This window comes from Engystomops pustulosus, chromosome 5, assembly GCF_040894005.1.
Source record: "Engystomops pustulosus chromosome 5, aEngPut4.maternal, whole genome shotgun sequence".
Taxonomy (NCBI): Eukaryota; Metazoa; Chordata; class Amphibia; order Anura; family Leptodactylidae; genus Engystomops; species Engystomops pustulosus.
In genome coordinates, this window is record NC_092415.1 from 60,725,893 (window position 1) to 60,744,355 (window position 18,463).

The 18,463-nt window shown below is 39.6% G+C and overlaps 1 protein-coding gene and 1 long non-coding RNA gene across 7 annotated transcripts in view; one reads left to right on the forward strand and one right to left on the reverse strand.

Moving 5' to 3' along the window:
• The window catches only part of DLGAP1 (DLG associated protein 1), a 389,361-nt gene that overhangs the window by 73,633 nt on the left and 297,265 nt on the right, over window positions 1-18,463 (reverse strand). The window lies entirely within an intron of this gene.
• LOC140132852 (uncharacterized) overlaps window positions 1-18,463 on the forward strand; it is a 31,192-nt gene that overhangs the window by 9,429 nt on the left and 3,300 nt on the right. The window lies entirely within an intron of this gene.

The window sequence follows — 18,463 nt, forward strand, 5'->3', positions numbered from 1 at the left end:
ATAATAGTCTCAATAATTACAATAATCTGAGAAGATCCCTCCCTATATACCAAGGCAGTATATAGTTCTTAGTTACCAAAATTCTCCACTTGTTAATCACTGAGGTTATAGCTCAGTGGGTTGAGGCGCTGTGTTATTATTGTACATGGACACTGCAGGTTCTGGGTTCAAATCCCAATGAGGATAATTTTTTTTTTTTTTTAAATTATGATTTTTATTATTTTTAATATGGTTAAAATTTGGGGCGTGGCCAGGGAGTGATTGGGGGTGTGCCTTAGAGGGATCGCCGCCGCACGCTATGCGTGCCGCCATTTTGTCCCTCTTTCCTTTTCCCAAATGTTGGGAGGTATGGGTAAACGTATAAATCGTAGCTTGTTTTTTAGCTTCTCCGGCTTCCATTTCCTGCTGTTAGATAGGGCAGAATATGTCACCTAACAGATTTTAGATTACACGGAGAAGTGTATTACTGTCTAAACCAAAGTGTAACAGAGTCTATTCCGAGCCCCACAGCAGGTTAAGTATACAGGCAGTCCCCAGGTTACATACAAGATAGGGTCTGGAGGTTTGTTCTTAAGTTGAATTTGTATGTAAGTCGAAACTGTATATTTTATAATGGAAGTTCTAGAAAAAAAATTTTCTTTTGCCCCAGTGACAATTGGAGTTTCAAAATTTTTGGTGTAATTGGACCAAGAATTATCAATAAAGCTTCATTACAGACACCTTACAGCTGATCATTACAGTCTGGGACTATAGTAAAGCATCCAGAGAGCTTCACCAGAGGTCACAGTGGGCAGAGGGGTCCGTCTGTAATTATTGGTTGTCTGTAAGTCGGGTGTCCTTAAGTAGGGGACCGCCTGTACAAATAAATAGTTTACTCAACCACTACAAGAATGTGTATTTATTCCTATTCACTGATACCGATTATTGCTATCGTATGGTAATATGGTGGGAAAGTAGGCAAAGAACAGAATCAGGGAGATATTTCATTATTCAACAATTTTATCACCAAGGGAAATCCTGAATTCCAGCTGAGGGTTGTGCCAGTTTACAAACAGCTATAGGGTGTTTCCTGGAGTCTTTAGCTACGAAGATACAGTATGAGAGATGTTATCATTCTACAATGCTGAAAAACTCTACCAAAGAAACCAGTTATGATGGCCACCTGGATGCCATTATAATATATATATATATGAAAACATTTTTTAGAATAAGGTTAAATGTTTGATATCAGTCAAGTAATAGGTGAATACACCTTTTATTGGTAGTAGTGTATTAAAATAGCTTATGCTGCTAATGGAAACCCTGTTTGTTTCTAAAACACATTGAAAGTAGGGTAGGTAGTAGTCATTTTTAGTATAGTACCAACCCCTCACGTAAATCACTACAAAAGCCATCTTTGTGTATTGCCAGCATGTGCACCAGACTACAGACCTGTATCAAATGTGCATCATCAAAATGGTGGGGTCAATTTATACACTTATAGACATGGGATTGATGCAGGGGAGCCACATGTGAAAACTTATGAAGGCAGATGGAAAGCAACTAAATCCACTGTTTAGACAGGTTAGTTGTTTTTATGCTGCAACTTTTCTAGATTTAATGCTTCTCAGTGGTGCTTCATACATGCAGGAATTTACTAAGGGCTTTGCGCCAGTTTTCTGGCAAACTTATCACATTCTTTTAGGTGTAAACTGCTTGCACAGGTATTTAAGAAGTGTCTGCACCACATCTGTGTAGCAAGCAACTATTTTGTGGCGCAGCTGCACTAGTCACATGCAACACAAATTAGAAGGCTTTCTGGTGCTTAGTCGGACTGCGCGCTAGATTTATCATGCAAAGTTTGTTGCATGCCCCATGTTAAAGGTGCACCACAAATATAGTTGTGGAACTATGTCGGGGCCAGTGCAGGGAGCACCAGATTCGTGAATCTGGCGTACGCTGCACTATACACAGGCAAACTGCATTTAGTTTGAGATCTCTGATTACCAAGAAGGACTATAGTTTATTGATGTGCTGTGTAAAGAACCCTGTAGAAGGAGATGCAGATACAAGATGGAAGGAAGAACACATGGCAATAAGAGAGCGAGTAGGAGCCATTATGTATATGAGATCTGAGTTCTGAGTGATCCATTTGTAGGACCATCCCTAGGGAACCAGAACTACAGCGAAGTGGAGCTGATCCAGATAAATAATGTGAACAAGATCCCGCCAGAAGAAGAAAATCTTTGTCTGGAACGCTTCTGAAAGGATGAGTGACTGTTGTATCGTGTGACCGGTACTCCAAGTTCTTAGTCCTTCATTCTTTTTTCAGGTTCATGTAAGTTCTCATCCCACACATAGGATCCTTTAGTGCATTTACAGACCAATCCGAGCAACAATGCTGAAGATGGGAATAAGACACCATTTAGACACGGAACTACTATAGTGTTCTCCTAGTCCTCAAAGTTCTCCTAGTAGCCAATTCCGCTATGCACAGAAAATAAACGGACATAGTGTAGACAGTTCCAAAGAATTAGGTATTTTAATATTAAATCTACTCACATAAAATCAAGTAAAAATGCGCATATAACTCCACGAGGACGCCAAGTCATTGCCCGACCGTGGGTTTCACCTTGCAGCTTCTACCGGGGCATGACCGGCGTCGGTCCTCACTTTCAATTTATACATACATCATTGTGATTGGTTTCTCTTAATATACAAACCTGTTTGTTTGTTTGTGCTGTATGTTTGCTGAATCAGCCTCTCTTCCATATCCTAATCCTGGTTATACCAAGCAGACCCAGGTCATAAGAACTATGACCCACTGTGCTATCACGTTACAACGTACCTTACAACATTTTGGTGCAAAGAGTAGCACTAGGTCTTATTTTCAGATGATGCCTTATTTTTCCATGACCAAGACTTCACATTTATTAATATACTGTAGTCATGCCATTACATACATTAGGTTAACCATCTGAATAGAGTCTTGTGACTCTTTTTCCATGAACAACAATCTATGGCACATTAAAAATCCCGATATAAAGCAACATTTTTTGTTTAATGACATGTCAGCAACTTCTTGAACATCCTTATAACTCTTCAAACTCTGAATTTTAAGCTGTATATCTTGTGGCTGCATTTCTATTGGAATCATTGGCCCCAATTTCTCATGTTTAGCAATAACACATTCACATTTGCAATGTGTCTGTCAGTAATTTTATCCTTTAATAGGTTGCATAACCATTTTTCTTTATGCTAACAACTTGTTCTACATTTGTATTTAGACTGTTTTTGGGGATAGAGTTATTTTTTATAAGATTGTAAGCTGTTTTGTTGTACCGCCGGTTCGCCTGTATCATACACTTGCTCAATTATTCCTGTGTCAAGAGTATTAACTGGTAACAAGTGGCTGGTTTACTGCAGCCTGTAACCGGATAAAACTATAGTAGATAAACCATAAAGTATACCGGAAACGCACACTAGGGTACACCATGCTGTGCAACATAAGGGCCTCAGCCTTCTGCATGAAAATTTCTTTGTGTATTTGTTATGGTAATGTGTGTAAAAGTAAAATCTTCTTGTAACTGAATTGGGGTGGAGTAACTTTCCTTGTGGGTGACAGAGCGGCTTACAGGATGAACATACATGTTAACAGGTTAACAGGTTATAGAGCAGTGATGGCTAACCTATGGCACTGGTGCCAGAGGTGGCACACAGAGCCCTTTCTGTGGGCACTCAGGCCATCACCAGAGAGGACTCCCGGTATATTCCTGCAGTCCCAGACAGCCCAGGACTTGATGTGCACAGAGCTATTTTAAAGTGACAGCTCTACCTGGGACTATTTTCTGCTTTATTGGTGTCCTCAGGGTGCTGGTTATCAATGAAAACTGTGACAGAGAAGGGAGTATAAATCACAAATTAAATTTCTGTGTTGGCACTTTGCGATAAGTAAGCGGGCCTTTGTTGTAGTTTGGGCACTCGGTCTCTAAAAGGTTTGCCATCACTGTTATAGAGTATACTGCAAGCTTATCCTAAGGCAAATTAAGAGGGAAACTTTTCCACAAACGATCCTGTTTTTAACCTGATGTTTCAGCTGACAAAGAGATTTTCTTGAGCATGGTTGTCTGTGGAAATGTTGTCCTCCTCTTTTACTTCGGATTCTCTTGGGATCCTCTCTGTTCCTAAAGGTTTGCCAAGCACCTTTAATAGTAACCATAGAATGTATAATCCCATCTAGGGCTGTCTTAGCTATTGTGTATATGTTTTTAGACAATTAAGTTTTTATAGTGACTCAGGGAACTCAGATCAGCCCCTGATATAATGATTTCCCTTTTTGGTGTATTAAAGATACTTTAAGGCAGTGGCTAATTCTAGCTTTTTTGCTGCCTGAGGCGAAAATTCTAATGTCCCCCCCCCCCCCCCCCGCTGTATACACATGCCTATTTAAATGTTTATTTCCACACTTTTTGTATGTAGACAATAACTCACGCACATGCCCATATGTATCAATTGTTTACCCCCTTCTTCTCTGACCTGCATTAACATGGAGGGGGAGGAGGGCTCCGAACATAGTATGAACAGGGGCAGAATAAGTGGTAGATATTTGTCCTCACTTTAGCCTGGTCTATAGAGTATAAATAAGCCCCTGCCTGGCTCCTGCTATAACACAGGGCTAGATACCAATAAAAGATCTTCTCTTTCACTTGGGACAGGAGAAGGTCACATGACCTTCTATTGCCAGTTAACCCCTTAAGGACTAAGCCTATTTTGACCTTATGGACACAGCCACATTTTTCTAATCTGACATGTGTCAATTTAAATTGTAATAACGTTGGAACACTTTAATATACCAAGTTGATTTTGAGTTTTTTGTGAAACATTGTGACACATTTGAAACATTTGAGTGGTATGTTTTGAATTTATTTATGAAAAAACGGAAAAATAGCAAAACGTTGTAAAAATTCGCTCTTTTTTAAACTTTGAACTCTTAAAACTTTTGAACAAATAGTTTTAACACAAAAAGGACTTAATAAATAACATTCACCATATGTCTGCTTTGTTTTGGCAACATTTTTAAAATTCTTTTGTATCTGTAGGATGGTAGAAGGCTTTTAAGTTTAGTACATATTTTTAAGAAAATTTCCAAATTCATTTTATTAAGGGCAATTTCAAGTGATTTTAATGGACCTAAACAACAGAAAACACATTTCTTCTATTCCTCCCCTGACATGTTGCTTAGAGCCTTGGCTCTTAGAAACTACAGGATCAATCCTGTTACCGTGCGTTTTGTCACAGTGACAGATAGAAGTCTTGACGTTCTACAACGTCATGGTGGCTTTATGCACTGCTGCCCATAAAGTTGGGGAGCGTCATAGTGGCTTGAAGGGGTTAATTGGCTGATAGATAAAAGGATCCTAACTAAATAGTATATGACCTGACGGAGCATCCCCCTCCCAGCATCGCCCATTGATTGATCTTCACTATGCTTTATGTATTGCTATTTCCTGTATATAGGGGTTTTCTGAGTTTTGGTTGTGTCCGTTTTTAGTTTTTTCACTTCCATTTTTCCATTGCCACCTTCAAAAATCTATAACTTTTTTATTTTTCCATGTAAAGAGCTCTGTGATGGCTTGTTTTCTGCATAACTGCACTTCATAGTGATGGTATTTAATTTTCCATGTTGTGTACTGGGAAGCGGGAAAAAAATTCCAAATACAGTGAAAATGGTGAAAAAACGCATTTGTGCCGTTTTCTTGTGGGCTTGGATTTTACAGCTTTCACTGTGTGCCCCAAATTATATGTCTACTTTATTCTTTGGGTCGGTGCCATCACAGGGATACCACATTTGTATAGGTTTTATAATGGTTTCATGCATTTACAAAACTTAAAACCTCCTGTACAAAAATTATTTTTTTTAGATTTTGCCATCTTCTGGCGCTAATAATTTTTTCATACTGGTGTACAGAGCTGTGGGTGGTGTCATTTTTTTGCGACTTTTGATGACGTTTTCAATGCTGCCATTTTTAAGACTGTATGACCTTTCGATCACTTTTTGTAGAATTTTTAATATTTTTAAAAATGACAAAAAAGTGCCATTTTTTACTTTGGGCACTATTTTCCGTTTTGGGGTTAAACACAGTGAAAAACCATTATTATATTTTTATTTTCCAACTTACAATTTTTATTAAAGTTTTTCAATTTAATAAATAAGTAGTAGTGTAACATTCATTGTATACTGGCGTCACAGGGCCTGGGGACATACATTTTAATGTTATGGAAATAATATATATAATAAGTATATATTGATAGATCGGGCATTTTTGGACGCGGCAATACCTAATGTGTTTATGATTTTTACTGTTTATTTATATTTATATCAGTTCTAGGGAAAGGGGGTGATTTGAATATATATATATATATTTTTAAAAACTTTTTTAATTTTTCACACTCCATAGGGTACTTTAACCCTAGGTTGTCTGATATATTGCCATACTACAATATAGCAGTAAATGGGAATTTCCCTCCTCATTCATTACAATGTGCTGAGGCTGTCATGGTGATGGATCCCACGTGATGTCACGGGGATTGACATTCCTCGGCAACATGGCGGCGCCCATGCGATCGACGGCATAGCACCCGCGGGTGTAGCCGGTCTTTGCTGCATTAGATGCTGATATTTTACCACTTTGCCCTTAAAGGGGCCTCCACTAAATGTGGGCGATCAGAGCAGTCGCATGACCGCCCGAATCGACAACAGTTACCTTGGCTCCAGGCTCCCCGGGTTGAATGGTGCCAATGTGCCTGACTTTAGGCAATGGCAGAGTGAGGGAACAATAAGTTCCCTGCTGTGATTGCTGGGGGAGCTGTATATAGTGATTGCTGGGGGATCTGTATACAGTGGTTGCTGGGGAACTGTACATAGTGATTGCTGAGGGATCTGTATATAGTGATTGCTGGGGGAGCTGTATATAGTGATTGCTGAGGGGCAGTATATAGTGGTTGCTGGGGAGTCTGTATATAGTGATTGCTGGGGGAGCTGTATACAGTGATTGCTGGGGGAGCTGTATATAGTGATTGCTGGGGGAGCTGTATACAGTGATTGCTGGGGGAGCTGTATATAGTTGTTGCTGGGGGAGCTATATATAGTGGTTGCTGTGGAGCTGTATTTAGTGATTACTGGGGGATCTGTATACAGTGATTGCTGGGGGAGCTGTATACAGTGATTGATGGGGGAGTCTGTATATAGTGATTGCTGGGGGAGCTGTATACAGTGATTGCTGGGGGAGCTGTATATAGTGATTGCTGGGGGAGCTGTATACAATGATTGCTGGGGGAGCTGTATATAGTTGTTGCTGGGGGAGCTGTATATAGTGGTTGCTGTGGAGCTGTATATAGTGATTACTGGGGGATCTGTATACAGTGATTGCTGGGGGAGCTGTATACAGTGATTGATGGGGGGCTGTATACAGTGATTGCTGGGGGAGCTGTATATAGTGATTTCTGGGGGAGCTGTATATAGTGGTTGCTGGGGGAGCTGTATACAGTGATTGCTGGGGGAGCTGTATACAGTGATTGCTGGGGGAGCTATATATAGTTGTTGCTGGGGGAGCTGTATATAGTGGTTGCTGTGGAGCTGTATATAGTGATTGCTGGGGGAGCTGTATACAGTGATTGCTGGGGGAGCTGTATATAGTGATTACTGGGGGATCTGTATACAGTGATTGCTGGGGGAGCTGTATACAGTGATTGATGGGGGAGCTGTATATAGTGATTGCTGGGGAGCTGTATACAGTGATTGCTGGGGGAGCTGTATATAGTGATTTCTGGGGGAGCTGTATATAGTGGTTGCTGGGGGAGCTGTATACAGTGATTGCTGGGGGAGCTGTATACAGTGATTGCTGGGGGAGCTATATATAGTTGTTGCTGGGGGAGCTGTATATAGTGGTTGCTGTGGAGCTGTATATAGTGATTGCTGGGGGAGCTGTATATAGTGATTGCTGAGGGGCAGTATATAGTGGTTGCTGGGGAGTCTGTATATAGTGATTGCTGGGGGAGCTGTATACAGTGATTGCTGGGGGAGCTGTATATAGTGATTGCTGGGGGAGCTGTATACAGTGATTGCTGGGGGAGCTGTATATAGTTGTTGCTGGGGGAGCTGTATATAGTGGTTGCTGTGGAGCTGTATATAGTGATTACTGGGGGATCTGTATACAGTGATTGATGGGGGAGTCTGTATATAGTGATTGCTGGGGGAGCTGTATACAGTGATTGCTGGGGGAGCTGTATATAGTGATTGCTGGGGGAGCTGTATACAATGATTGCTGGGGGAGCTGTATATAGTGGTTGCTGTGGAGCTGTATATAGTGATTACTGGGGGATCTGTATACAGTGATTGCTGGGGGAGCTGTATACAGTGATTGATGGGGGAGCTGTATATAGTGATTGCTGGGGAGCTGTATATAGTGATTTCTGGGGGAGCTGTATATAGTGGTTGCTGGGGGAGCTGTATACAGTGATTGCTGGGGGAGCTGTATACAGTGATTGCTGGGGGAGCTATATATAGTTGTTGCTGGGGGAGCTGTATATAGTGGTTGCTGTGGAGCTGTATATAGTGATTGCTGGGGGAGCTGTATATAGTGATTGCTGGGGGAGCTGTATACAGTGATATCTGGGGACTGGTATATAGCGATTGTTGTTCCCTGGCTGGACTACATTCAATGGGGGCCCCCACCATATTTTGCGCCCAGGGGCCCCAACCAACCTTGATACGGCCCTGATAAGGAGGATTGACATATACATAGTAGTGTTAGATGAGTTTGGCTTAAATTATCAACTCTGGCTTTCTCTATGATGAACCTGTGTGATACATTTTATGGATGATTTTATGATTTAAAACTTATCTAGTTGTGAGAAAGTGTTAAAATATTCACCATTGAAAATGTGGAAAACCTGCATTCTCCCATACTTCCAGAAGATGGCAGCACACACTATTGGATGAAGGAGGTTTCTACAGACTAGCCTTGCGGTGTATTGCGTAAGGAGTGTTTGCAGATTTTAATTGCAGTGAAATAAAAAATGTATGCTGTATACTGACAGCTGGTCTACTATCAACACAAATGTTTATTTTTTTTCTTTGATTCTCAATTTTGCTTGAAAACGAATAGTATATTAATATATACGTGTCTGAAGAGATACTGTATATCTCTGTTAAGGGTACATTCACACTCTGTGTCACTCTGCCACATTACTTTAATTGTTACTTAATTGATGCATGCAAGTACAAATGGTTCTATTTCAGATTTATTACAATTTTAAAAATCTTCAGATATTGTAAAAAAGCAAGAAAATCCTCATGCACTGTTGTCTAAGTAAAGTTATAGGGGCACATTTCCATCGGGTTTCGCAAATTTTTCTGATATGCCTCAGGGTTTTTGGTGGATGCGTTCAGATTAAGGCGCATCGACAACCCGACTGATTCGGATTCCTGAATGGAGCCGGCGCCAGAAGCTGCGGGTGTCATCTATGTATTATAGATGACATTATAATAATATAATATTATATTATAGCGCATCGACAACCCGACTGATTCGGACAAACCGCAGGATTTAACCCCATCCCGACATTTGACGTAATAGTACTGCATCGCGGGAGGTGGGTTCCCGCAAAATGCAGTACTATTACGTCATGCTTCTGGCACCGGCTCCTGAATGGAGCCGGCGCCAGAAGCTGCGGGTGTCATCTATGTATTATAGCCGACACCTGCCTCTAACACCCGCGATCGGAGATTTCTCCAATCGCGGTTGTTAACCCCTGACACATCGCAGTCGCGCTGACCACAGCGTGCAAGCGGCATTTGAGAAGAATCGGAACCCCCTGCGGCTCTTACCGGGGAGGGTCCGTGGCCCCGATCGCAGCCCTGGGACTGCCAGTGCCCGGGGCTGCGCGATCCTCTTATGTGTGCCGGGTCCATGCCTTCTGGCAGGACCCAGCTATGACACATTGAGTATGCGCAGCATGCTCAGTGTGTTACATTACACAGTGTAATACATCTGTATTACACTGTGTAATGTGAAGAAGAGCTAGAACAAGCGATCAGTGATTCGCTTGTTCAAGCTAACCTGTAAAAGTTAATTAAAAATTTTTTTAAAACATTAAATAAAATCATTTTTTAATAAAAAGAATTAATTAAATAAAGTTAAAGTCCCCTAAACACAAATATTCCCTATACACATGCAATAAAGTGAAAAAAACACAAAACCGGCAAAAACCCCCACATATTTGGTATCGCCGCGTCCGTAACAATCCGTACTATAACTCAGAAACATTATTGGACCCGCTCGGTGAACGCCGTAAAAAAACCCCCGAAAAACTCGCCAAAAATTTACATTTTTCATTAAATCTCTGCACAAAAATGTTCTAAAAAGTGATCAAAAAAAGTTATGTGCGCCAAAATGGTACCACTGAAAAGAACAACTCAACACGTAAAAAATAAGCCCTAAATTAGCTCTGTCAACCAAAAAATATTAAAGTTATGTCTCCTAAAAGATGGCGATGCAAAAACAAATGAGATTTCCTCTGTATTAGATTTTATCCAGTAAAATTGTAAAAATAAATGAAAAACTATATAAATGAGATATCACCGTAATCGTAGTGACCTATAGAATAAAGATAATATAGTATTTTTAGTGAACGGTGTACGACCCCCAAAAAATACGAAAAAAAGTAAACCAAAATTGACAATTTTCTTTTCACCCATACATTCAAGAGTTAATAAAATCTCATCAATAAGCTAATGACCCACTAAAATGAAGTATTTGTAAAGTGCATCTCATGTCGCAGAAAATAAGCCCTTATATGTCCAAATTGCAAAAAAAATAAAGATTGCATAGCCAATAAAAAGTGACAATGCATAATCTGCTTTGAATGGCGCAGCTTCCCTTCGATGCCCTGGCGTGTGCCCATATACGCGGGAGGGATTGGATATCAAATTTTGTGGAGCGTTTTGGTATTTTATCCAGTGAGAATTTGTACATTTTTTTAAAAACACATTCATTTAGCCAAAAAAAATTTACTTTCAAAATTGCATCCGATTTTGTTTTAACCCCTGTAAAACAATTAAAGGGCTAACAAACTTCATAAAAGTTGTTTCACGTATGTTGAGGGGTGTAGTTTCTATAATGGGGTAATTTATGGGGTTTTACTTTTATTTAGGCCTCTCAAAGTGAGCAGAATTGGAGAAGGCTAAGGAATAGGATGGTGCTATGTAAAGATTACAGAAAATCTATCATAGAAACCAGCTAAACCAGGGGAACCTACTCATAGATCCAGGCACAGTGACTGTTGTCATCTTCTTATATTTGTTATCTATGGCCTCCTTACTTCTAAAACCAACTTCAAACATATTCTACTGCAAGCCTTCTACTTGAATGGCTTTAGAGGGCTTTACCAGAGCCCCTCTTTTCTCTGGCTTTACAGGCCGTTTCACTGTCTCCCCCTCTTTTCTTAGCACTCTTTCTGTCTGATGTAATCTCACAGCATTAAAGTTCCAGCACATGGTGGCAACGGGGGAATTGCTCCTGCACAATAAATTTCTGCAGCAAGGAGGGACTCTGGTAACACCCCACAGAGCCGTTTAGGCTCTTAAGCATAATTTTAAATGTTGATTGTAGAAGGAAGGAGGCCAACACATATAACAATACCACAGTCACAGTGCCTGGATCTATGGTTAATCATGTTTGATGGTAGATTTCCTTTAATATTTATCATAAGTATTAGATTTTGATCTAATTTTATATATATATTAAATATATTATAGATACAGATTTCTATCCTAACATATAACCTGTACATAAACATACAGTACAGGTTGTTTAGCAGCATACTGTATGGCCAGTAATCTATCTACGACATGGCAATTATCTGTTTCCTATTCCTTTAATTGTATGATCCGTGTTATATTTCTGTAAGATAATTGCTGTAGTTTGTAGATTTTACATTGATGTAACTACCACAGAATAATGATGGTTGAACCTCACTGAACAATTATCTAGCAGTCCTGCCCCCCCATGAAGAACCCCTATTATTAGAAGCTAAGGATACATCGGAGCAGATAGAATAATGAATATACAGATACAGTAGCAGGGCCATGTGACACATTGCAATTTATCATCTGAAATGAGTCTCCTGAATCCCATCCTAGCTGCAGGCTTCTGCCATTTACAACACGGTACTCTTCAGGGTTCATCAGCAAACCAAGGCAGGTGTTTCATGAGAAAAGTATAGGCTGGCAGAATATATACATGACGTGTGATGGGTCCCTGCTGAACTCACAGGTGGTTTCATGTTGCATCATTTCACTTCTTATCCATTGCACATAAAGTTTGTGGGCTGTCAGAGCAGGAGCAGTCAGAGCATGACGCTTATTTTATGTTGCCACCTGTTCCAATTTTTGTGTATATCAATTTTTATAATTTTTTGTGTTAGACACACAGAATGTGCCACCTATAAGACCACTGTCTACAATGTTAAAAATACAGTGGAGCTTTCACTCCGTTCCTGGGCACACAGTGTACAAACCTGCTCACAAACAGATCACTTTCCCTCCTCTCTTTATATCAGTAAAAAAAACAGGAGTAAAACCAACACAAAGAAAGTATGATCATAATGCTTCCATGTGAAAATGGTATGGTAAATTAGGAAGAAGAGGTCTGCAGCATAAACAAAAAACATGGTGTGCTAACAAGTAGGGGGTAGAGATAGTAACAAATAGGTAAATGGGCAGCATGGTGGCTCAGTGGTTAGCACTACAGCCTTGTAGTGCTTGGGTGCTAGGTTCCAGGTCAACATCTGCACAGAGTTTGTATGTTCCCTCTGTGTTTGCATGAGTTTCCTCCCACACTCCAAAAACATAATGAAAGGTTGATTAGATTTAAGCCCCCATGGGGACAGGGACTGATTAAAGAATTGTTATTAACCCCTTAATGACCTGGCCCGTTTTTATTTTTTCATTTCATTTTTCACTCACCACCTTCAAAAATCTATAACTTTTTTATTTTTAGACGTAAAGAGTTCTGTTTTGGCTTGTTTTCTGTGTAGCAATTTGCACTTCACAGTGATGATATTTAATATTCCATGCTGTGTACTGGGAAGCAAAAAAATAATCCAAATGCAGTGAAAATGGTGAAAAAACGCATTTGCACCATTTTCTTGTGGGCTTGGATTTAAAGACTTTCACTGTGCGCCCCAAATCACATGTCTACTTTATCATTTGGGTTGGTGCGATCACAGGGATAACAAATTTGTATAGGTTTTAGAATGTTTTCATACATTTCCAAAATTTAAAACCTCCTATGCACATAGCTCTGGGTGGTGTCATTTTTTTTGTAACTCTTGACAATTTTCAATCCTACTATTTTTAGCACTGTGTGATTTTTGATCACTTTTCATTGAATTTTTTATATTTTTCAAAATGGCAAAAAATGGCATTTTCAACTTTGGACACTATTTTCCATGACAGGTTTAAAGGCATTGAAAAACCGTTATTATATTTTAATAGATTTTTTGGGGTGGGGCGATACCTAATGTGTTTATGATTGTTACTATTTATTTCTAGGGAAAGGTAGGTGATTTGAATGTTTGTACTTTAATCCTTTAAGTAGTCTGATTGATCATGCCATGTACAGCCATACTACAATATGGCAATATATAGGGATTTTCCTCCTCATTCATTACAACAATGTGTGGATCGCACATTGTAAGGAATAGGTTAAATCCAGACAGCCTTGGGTCTTTGGAAGACCCGAGGCTGTCATGGCAACCAATCGCCGCCCCCCGATGACGTAACAGGGAGCGACGATTTTCACCAAGATGGCACCGACATCTTTTTGAAGCTAGCACTGATCGCGGCTTTTACCGGTAAGTGTTTGCTGGAACGTGCAGCAAAGACTTACCGGCTACGGAGAGGGCTTAGCCCGTGAGCCCTCTCCAAGCACCCACAGCCGACGTGTGCCGTACTATGACGCCAAAACTTACATGCTTGTTGTTTACTCTGGGGATGACATGGGCACTGGCCTATATACACATTATAGCCCCTACAAGTCTGGGATTCACTTCCTACATATGGTACTAGAACCAGAACTAGAAGCTTCTTGGGGGTTGGTGGATGCATCCCCTCTGCCTGTGTACAATCCGCCATTTAAGAACCTTTGCCAGACCTTTAAAGGTCCTGAAATTGCTCTTGTGTACACTTGTATTGAGAGCAGGAACAGATGTATCAGGTTTTTATGAGTGAAGGCCCTTCTCATTTTAAAATTTGGTCTGTGATTTTGGTGGCTAGGGGCCCCTTTTAGCCTTTAGCCTTTAATCCATTATTGGTCTTTCTTATGTCAGGGAGCAACTGAATTTGTCTGAAATACTCTTAATAAAAATATGCTTATAAGCAGGATGAGCTACAGCCTACATCATTAGTTATGCACGCCCCAACTTTGTGCATTGCAGCCTCGTCTCACCGTCACTCACAAAGACAGGCCTTAAAGCTCAGAGTGAGGGTGTGCATAAATAATAAGATGGTAGAGCCCAGAGGCTCTTTGGTGATGTAGGATGGAGCACCTCCGGCTCTTCTGCATATTTTTATAAAGACTATTTAAGACAAATCCGGCCATTCCAGGACATAAGAAAGATGTTGGTAAAGAACAAGCATGTAAGTTTGGGCAGTATACCATCAGTAATTCTGCTGGTAGATGCCCTTTAATAATAACATTCCTTCAAATTGTGACATACAGTTGGAGTCTGACTAACTGGATAACTTCACATTCAGACCCTGGTCCACCAGTTGAGTATCCATGTCTTAGCCATTTATGAAACTACGATATAGAAACTGTGAAAAATGTTTGCTTTTTATCTTTTCCTTACGTAAATACAAAGCAAATGTCAGAGAATATCCTGTGGATATTTCATTGTTGAGAGTAGAAGTCTATGTACAGTACTGTAGATTTTATCTACTCCCACATTCTTCTAACACTATTCATATTAGAGTCGTATATGAGTAATCACTGCTCGCAACAGATGTAAGAAGACTAAAACAGAATATTGGGAAGACATATAACTATGACATTAGAAACTGTGGCAATACCTAAACCTTCACCCTAGCCCAACAGTTGCCTTCCTCTGCAGCTGCTTGAATGCACATATTCACCACAGTAATTCTTCAAATGTACTTTGCTGCTCTGTATGGTTATTTATATTCTGCTTACACCCACTCATAGCGCTAGATTCAAGGCATGAACACATTGAACAGGAGAGAACCCACATTGTTATGACTCACATAGAAAGAACCTTTGCAGAAATGCATTTTAATTGCCTCGTCACATTCATCCCTGCAGAGACGTACCATGCATATCCTCTAATCCAATGGATTCCACTGCGGATAAGCCAATTTGTAGCAGACAGAAGTGGTTTCTTTCAATTGTATTTTTATAGTAGAACAAAAATGACATTGTCTGATATTAACAGACACCACAGTAAGAGACATATTCTTTCTGGAAAGATATTAACTGCTGTCAGGGATATGGGGTAATTGAGGTAGGACAGAGTAGATGTGGAACCACCATTGACTCGTGTTGCTCAAAAATTATCCACAGAATAGATACGTTTCCTGGTCAATGTAGTTAGATATAGCTTTTTGCATATTCTAATGCAGCTCTATGCATTTAACCCCTTCAATGTAATGTATGATCTACGTCTAATCTGTCCCGATATGCTTCAAAACTAGTTTTATTTTATATTTTCTATATATAACTATGGGGAGGGCCATCTTGCCTGAGCTTCTGTTCACAAGTTACTGTGCAAGTAGGGGAAGGGACCGTCCCATCACCTATAAAGATGTTAATTTATTGCAATATTGCCTGTTATAATAACAGAATAGTGTTCAGCATATTTTAAGGCTTAAAGGCGTTGGCCACTCTTTTTCATGAGCTGCCTATGTGCCTTTACTGCCTTAATAATTATCCCTGAATGTTCATCATCCCTGAAACTTACTTTAGTGCTGTCTGTAAACTCTCTGTGGATCTTTGCTTACATGTCTGTGCACTGATAAATAGGAGGGATCTGCAGCAGGAGAATATGACTCATCCTGCTCCCTCTCCCATTTCCCTGTGTGTGTCAGTGAGACGGTCCATGAGAAAAAAACACACTGGAGCCTGCCATTAAGATGGAGTGAAGGATTGAGAAACCGGAAGTTGTGTATATATGCAAAGTGCAGCATGGGGAGAACAGGGAACGATTAAGCTGTCAAAGGAGGAAAGGGTACAGGTACATATACATTCAGAGATATGTCTAATGGCATGAAAAATGTAAATAGATTCATCCAAAATTCTTTAACGATAGCTAATTGTCTGATGAAACATTAAATTCATTTTATTTTCCACATCTACGTTTTCTCGTCAATTAATAACAAGCAGTTTTGTAATTTTTTATCTTCATTTTCAAAGACTCAATCTTCTATATTTTACTGTTTATGTATTTGCTTATTTTTGGGAGTAAGAAGGCGAGTGAACCGACTGATAAGGTAAGTCATTTTGCCGTGGGCTCTATGGCTCGCTGTGCGCCCACACGTGAGCTATCTCCGTATTTAGAAGAAATTGCATAACACATTTTAAGATGGGTTTTTCTCTATCTTTTGTGCAAGTGCAAATTTTAGGGTTAAATGAATGCATTACCGACAAAATTAGACCATTCTAAATTTAGTCTTGATTTTGTTTTAATTACTATGCAGCACTCAAAGGGCTAAAAATTTTCCTAAAAGTGTTTTTTAATAGTTAGAAAGGACTAATTCTATAATAATAATAATTATTTATTATTATTATTAATTTTCAAAGTAGGGGGATTCATAGGGGCATTCTAATAATTTTATACCTCAAACTCATTTAAAACAAAACTGATCCCAAAAATTTCAATGTAGAAATTTCAGGAAAAAAAATTATAAACTCTGTTCTATTTGTAAGCTGACTAACGTCATATAAGAATACAGAGACTTTGAAAAGATGATGAAAACATAAAGTTGATGTATGGGAAATGTTAGTAAGTAACTTATTTGGGTGGTAAAACTATCTGTCTCAAAAGCAGATCATGTAAAATGTTAAAAACTACTAATTTCTCATATAAAGTTTTTTTGATAAATAAACGCAAAACATATCAAGCAAAATTTACTACAAAGATGAAGTACAATGGGGCACATTTACTTACCCGGTCCTGAGGAGTTCACGAAAGTGCATTGTCCTTGTATAATGCACTCTGCCGTGATTGACTAAGATCCTGCGCCCGATATCCTGCATGTGTCGCTTCCCCCCTCAGGTGCACAGGAGTTCCCCTTCTTCCTGGTGCATGCAAGTGCATTGTCTTGCGACACAATTTTAATGTTATATCCCACGCTCAGTCTGAATCAGTCGGATCATTTGAAGGCCCGACCCCTGATTTCTGTTGCATGAAAACCAGCGCAGCCGCAGCACAATCCCAGCACATGCGACACAATCCCGAGTTAAATACCTGTCCCAGCAGCACAAATCCCAAAAACATTGGAAAAAACTACAAAAAAAAGTGCGGCCGCTGACCCTTAGTAAATAAGCCCCAATGTGACACAAAAAAACTATGTCAAAATTATTTTGGCAAGTTCAAGTGTTCAAATGTTATAAAGCGACACATGCCAGATTACAAATAAGAGTCTGGCCTAATGTACAAACTGGCTACGTCTTCAAGTGGTTAAAGCATCAATTCATATTAACATAACATAGCAGTAGACAGCAAGTCACACGTAGTACTAAATCACAACATATATCTGTGCATCTATGTATGTCAGAGCGTGATGCAAACAGCCTATTGATTTTAAAGGGCAAATGCAACGAGGATGTAAAATAAAATGAGATAAATTGTCAAATAACATTCTGTGAAATCCAAGTGCAAAAGTGCACCTATACAAGATCTCAGCTGCTCTATTTCTGCTTAGCAAACATCCAAGTATTTCCTGTCTATTCTGTGATACCATAAGCAATGCACCAGGCTTTTCTACTCATGATGACTTATTGCCATTCAGAAGAACCTGCCTTGCTGTTTTGTAGTGGACAAAACCTTCAATACATTTCCCAAGGACATTTTACCTTGGGAGTGCAGCTGCATATAAACACATAGATCATAATTGCTTTGGCAGGAAGGAACTGTCTTATAGGGTACAATGATGCGAGAAATACATTTCCCTACCTCCAACTTTTCTATATAAAGCTTAGCAGGAGTTTTTTTTTGCATATGTGAAGGAGTACTAATAAGGGTTAGTTTTTTTAGGCAACTAAAGTGAAATGGAAAAATCAGTCGGAAAAAGACAGAATGACTTCAAACGGAATGCGCTAATCACTTTTTTCCCCGCTATTGTACTGTAAATCAGATCTCTTTTGAAGATTTGTTTGCTCCAGTTTAATTGCTAAGAGCTTGCTTC